Source organism: Miscanthus floridulus, chromosome 10, assembly GCF_019320115.1.
Source record: "Miscanthus floridulus cultivar M001 chromosome 10, ASM1932011v1, whole genome shotgun sequence".
Classification (NCBI taxonomy): domain Eukaryota; kingdom Viridiplantae; phylum Streptophyta; class Magnoliopsida; order Poales; family Poaceae; genus Miscanthus; species Miscanthus floridulus.
Window position 1 is genome coordinate 81,733,792 of NC_089589.1, and position 6,000 is coordinate 81,739,791.

The following is a 6,000-nucleotide window of genomic DNA, read 5'->3' on the forward strand; positions in this document are numbered from 1 at the left end:
ATCGTATACACCACTCTCCTAGTCATCCACAAATGGCGTACCTCCTGAAGAGACAATAGTGAACAAGAAGAGCAACAGCTAGAGAAGAAGGAAGAACAAGGCTAGGCAGCCACAAGAATAATCAGTCAAGATGATTAACACACTTTGATCAGAGTGCGACCACCTCCTCACTTCACTGTTGCTTACCAAGAAGGAAGATCCTAGTGTACCGATGATCGAGTGCACAATCGGACAAAGAATCTTTCACAACACCTTTTGTGATATTGGGTTGGGTGTCAACATAATGTCCAAGGTAACGTATGACTATTTGTTTGGTGATGAACCTTTGTTCCCTACATATATGCAATTGTTGATGGCAGATCAATCAACCCGATTTCTAGAGGGAATAGCAAAAGACTATCATGGTAAAAATATAAGATCACTATGTCCCTACCGACTTCATGATTCTAGACATGGGAGAAGAAGAAGAAGATGTCCCTGTCATCCTTAGAAGACCCTTCCTTAACACTACAAACACAATCATCTACATTGGATCAAGACAAATCCACTTCCAATTCTCTAGACAAAAGGTACGTTGCTATTTCAATAGTTATACCACTTATGAACAGCCAAAGAAGACCCGCTCCAAGAGAAGACGCCGATCGTCCCAATGCTGGAGAAATCAATCCCTAAAGAATGAAGAAGATGAAGAGGTTGTGGAGAATGAACCTACCACATTGAAGTCAAATTCACAGACCAAGTAGGTCTGAAAGGAGAAAGTAACATTATCACCAAAGTCACCATCATAAGAGGTGCAACCATCAAGGTCTCCATCTCTGGGATCGACAGATGCACCGAATGAATGAACAAGACTAGAGAAGAGTCATATCCAAAGGACTTAAAAATCTGAACCCTCACTAGGTGGTAAAATTGGTAGTTATCCATATTTACTTTTTAGCATTGTATAATTTATTTTTCACTATAACAAATTTACTTTTCTGCATTTGCATTAAATTTAGAAAAAAAATAAAAATTTCAACTTTGCATCATAAATCTTTAAGCCCCATGTGAGTACTTTTATGGTGTGTAAAAGCTCGCAAGGATATTCACCGTGGTGGCAAAAAAAATAAAAATACCATGCATACTGTTAGCGTTTCTTAGGGTCACCACTAAGATTTGTGTTTCCTAGCAATGGCACCAGAAACTGTCAGTGACAATATTTCTGAACACATGCAGAAATATTCCTGCAAGCACACGGATATATCGTTATAGCATTTCACCCAAAAGTATTCAGGGTATCGTTCATTTATATTTTCCCAAAGGAAGGCATGGTGTAAAAGTCTCTAATAGGAATATGGTCAAGATAACATGACTGTATAATAGACCAAAGTTCATAATAGGGGTAAGCCAAGATAAATATTGGACTAGTGTGACACACACACTCGAGCCAATCTCAAGGATAAAGATAAAAGAAAGAATAAAGAATAAAAGAATAAACCTAGACTGGAGTAGGCTTATCTTATATAGCTATGCTAAGCTGATAGTCATACAAATACATGAGTTTCTAAGGTTTGAGATTCAAAGTTAATATAGCTTTGGTCACTATAAACTTACTTCGGGCACTAGATTGCAACTGGTCTGTCAGTCGATGCTGGTCTATAGCTCTACTGCCAGTATCCGAACATGGGGGATTATGAAGGATGGACAGAGCTGTCACCACCTACCGCCTACCCCCTCAACCAGAGGATACGAGGCAAACAAAGGTAACTTCTAACCTAGACACGACAGTCTAAGCTATCGGTTACTACTCTAGCAGTGGCCAGAAACTTCCTTCTTTATCAGGTGTCCTCTTACTTAGAGCATCCGCCACGGGGACAAACGATGAACCCGCAAGAATATAATGACCAAAACTAACTTAAAGTAGAACTCATCACCTCAACTTAGCTCTTGGTCTAAGCATGTATGTTGTATGAAGGATTAAGCATAAAGTTCTATATTCTAAACTAATAACATAAGAACTTAGATCTAATTCATAAGCATAGCTATATTGATAAAATGAGAACAAGAACATAAGGGAGCTCTTCATATTATTGATACCGAGTTTGCCCCTAGAGGTTCAATCTCTCCAATGAAGTTTGCCTTGCTCCAAACTAAAACTACTAAAAATAGTAAAAGATATAAGTGGAGGGAGAGAGACTCTTGAAGTGTGGTGTGTGAGGTATGAGAGGCCTCCCTCATCTATTTATAGCATTAGAATGGTCAGGCTTGGGTGTAGATAAATTAGGAAACTACCTTGCAACGTCTTTGCATGCTGCCATGCAACCGCCAGAGAAGAGAGAGGCCAAGCGGGCTTGGGGCGGTTGGATCGATTGGATGGGCCTGCCTCCTCACCGGAATTACGCATGTGGGCTCCTAGCTAGGTCCTAGGTCTTTGCCACGGTGGTGCTTGGCCCTAGTTGGATCGATTGGATGGGCCTTCTTCTATTTCCTTTGTGCGAATATGCATTACGCTTTGTTTGATGGCGCATTTCGACTATAATTCCCTTGTATTTAACTATGAGTCCTGCAAAATAGTAATTCTCCAATACAAGTGGACCTATGTCGATAGTAATGGTATATGTGTGTAAAAACTTGTAGTTTCCTCCTTTTTGGATCATAGTTGGTGGTTGGATTTCATCGATAAGAACCGCCAACACATACATTATATCAGAAAATCAAAAAATATCAGACAGACATCTTGCTAAATTCTGCCAATACAAAAATATTTCTAAGCCTCAATAACGACTAACCCTTGGACGGCTGACCACTAACCCTTTATCCTAATCCATTTCATGAGTTTTGGTGTTCTTGTTCGTATTTTGTAGGATGATGCACAAAAATCAAGAGCAAGTCTACCCGGTCATTTTCGTCTCATCATAAGTACATCTTCACGACCCAACTTCTTGATGGATAGAAAGACATCCAGTTGGCAAGACCGCTCTAAGAATGACCACAACAACAACTAGCTTGGGGGAAGGGCATCCCCCATGTATCTGGATAAGTATTTCTTTTTCTTTTATTTTATTTCTAAGTTTGCTTTATAAAAACTAAAACAAAATAAAAATCTATCTTAGCCTAGTTATATATATAGTAAAGTGTGATCTAAAAATGAAATTACAATAAAAAAAGCACGTGTCTAGTTTTCTTTAAGTTTGATTTTTATGAGCTAAATAAAATAAAAGGACTCTAAAGGTAATCTCTTATGATGGAAATGATGAATTGTTGCTCTGTTAAAATTCCTTTGAAGTAACTAGTTTTTAGCTCCGAATTCTCCCAAGTTTTGGATAAGACTGTTTTGATATAAGGATTTACTCTGAACTTAAAACTAGTGGGTAGCATATGCTTGATCTAAGTCTAGGTAATTGATGGATATGATATGAGAAGGTCTGAGCTGCTATTTATCTTATTCCGAGTGATACTAAACTTCTAGAGATTTATCTTTTGAAAACATAAAAATGCTACATGATGAGTTCCTATATGACAAAGCTTGAATTCCTACCAGAGCCAAATATGATATTTACACTATGAAAACTTCCTCATATATGTTATTTGTTTTGCATTGAGTTTAGTCAAGGTTTGTTGACCCTTATGAGAGGTTTGTCATGTTCTTAAAATCAATATCACTGTACACACCACCCACATATGCACTACTCCTACACTAGGGGTAGGCACAAAAACATGCCATTCCATCTAGATCCACCCAAAAATGTTTCACTCCTACACTAGGGAGTAAACACCAAAAAAATATTCTCGATAGGATAGCCACCAAATAAATACTCCAAGTTCTTGTTTCTATCTCTCAAAAGTTTTGTTGCAAAAAAGAGGCACGGGCTATGCAAAAGTTATTCATAAAAAAGAAAAGAAGAGAAAGAAAAAGAGCTAAAAAATGGACAAGTGTCCGAGATATCTAAAACAATGGGTACTCCGATGCCCACCTGAAAAAGAGAGAGAGATGAATAAGACAGCCCATGTTCTCTTGCAAAGTTGTTTTCAAGTTTCAAAAGAGAGATATGTTTTCAAGGAGCATAGTAGAATTAGGTTAGCCACCATATATATCCGCCATATATCCACACACATGCACATATTGATTTGATTATATGACTCAACTCTCTTTGGATCTGAGGTTTGACTTTACAATATATGTATTGCAAGTATACTCTTACATGTTATTTCCACTCCTATGAGCTCCACATAAGTCTTAGTTGTAGGAAGAGAAAGGCAACGTCACTATTGCCTTGGTGAGGATCCACAAATACCACATATTTTGAAAGACTTGAGAGTGTCATACAATGGAAGCTCTGAATTTTATTTTGAAAACTTATAAAAACTCTAGAATAATGGTTGAGCAAAGAACTTGAACTTAGTGCTTGACTTGATCATTCTGTCTTTCAATTGCTCAAGACCCAAGTGAAGGCTAAGAAGCCCCATGGTTGAAGGTAATATGAGTAAGTTTGAAAGTCAGATCAGTTTATTCTAATTCGGAGGAGAATTCTTGGTTGAATGCATGTGTACTTTTGAGGAGTGAAAACATTGAAGAAACTCCTATTCCATTGCTGGGTTAGCATTACTCAAGGACAAGCAAAGGTTAAGCTTGGGGGAGTTTGTTGATGGTAGTTAACAACCATTAGAAACCATCAATATAACTTGTATAAGGGCATGAATATGATCACCAACATAGGTTTAGGGGTTTAAACTAACAAATTCCATGAGTTTTGATGAATTTGTGTTTTCAGCAGGGTTTATCCAGAAAACCATCAAGGTGGACCCAAACGTCAAAATTAATCACGCTTATCCATGATGAAACCAACACTAGAAGGATCTAGAAGACACCGGTGGACTCCACACCGAAGTAGAGGGCAGGTGGCTACGAGGTGGGGCTGGCTAGCCCCACCTCTAGGTCGGCTGGCCCCTGGGCCCACTTGTCTGCCTCTATTTCGCTACGTTGGTTCTCCACTACCTTAGGGTTTGCATCTACGCCGTTCTTTCAAGTTAGTTTGATCCGAGGGCTCAGAATTGATGCTCCTCCCTATATATACCAGCCCCTACCCCCCTCCCTTAGGCATAAGTCATTCGAGAAGTTCAGAAACCCTGATCATCTTTAGAGCTCCACCATATTCTAGGGCATAACTAGCTAGGTTAGATCTAGAGAGAGGCAAACTTTTGCTTAGATTCCTGATCTTGTCAAGAGTGTGGCTTGGTATAGCCCCTTGTATCCTCTTTTGTATCTTTTATTATTCGTATGTTTGATACAATTGATTTGACATTGTTCTTAATATTATTCATGTTCCTAGTTATGATGTTCATCGTCTACTTTGATTATATGCTTAGTATAGCTAGATTATCATTATATTCAAGCATAACTTCATATAGCGCTCGCTCTAATGTACACGGGGTGAGTGGTCGACATTGTGTAAGCATGGTGCTTATACGTTGTTTACCTGCGGATGCACCCTATATTCTGGGCCTTGTAGTAGATCGCGGATGTGACACTCCTGTTGAGTCCTTTGTAGTCCACTCCCCGAATATAGGTCAAGTAGGATCTAGTTATGAAGGAAGACATGCTCTATTCTTGATCTTCCTTAGTAATATCCCTTATGTGTAGATATGAAGTTGATCTTAGCCATGACTACTAAGTGTAATTGCACTAATCAACATATGCTTTGACTTGTAATTAAGAATGACTTAGGAATTATTTCTCTAATATTTACTTAGTCATGCTAATGCCATAGAAAGGAGTACTCTGAGTGATCAATGATCAGTTATTGCTTACCATTCATATATGTTTATCTCTCGACTTACCCCTGTTGTGAGTAGAATCTTGGTTATGGTTTATTTCTCCATCATATATATATGTTATCAATATATTCCACCTACCCGTCCTTCCCTATGGTAAAAATATAAATAACGATACCTGGAATACTCCTGGGTGAAATGCTACAATGGTATATTATCTGTGCACTTGTAGATCTCTTCATATATATT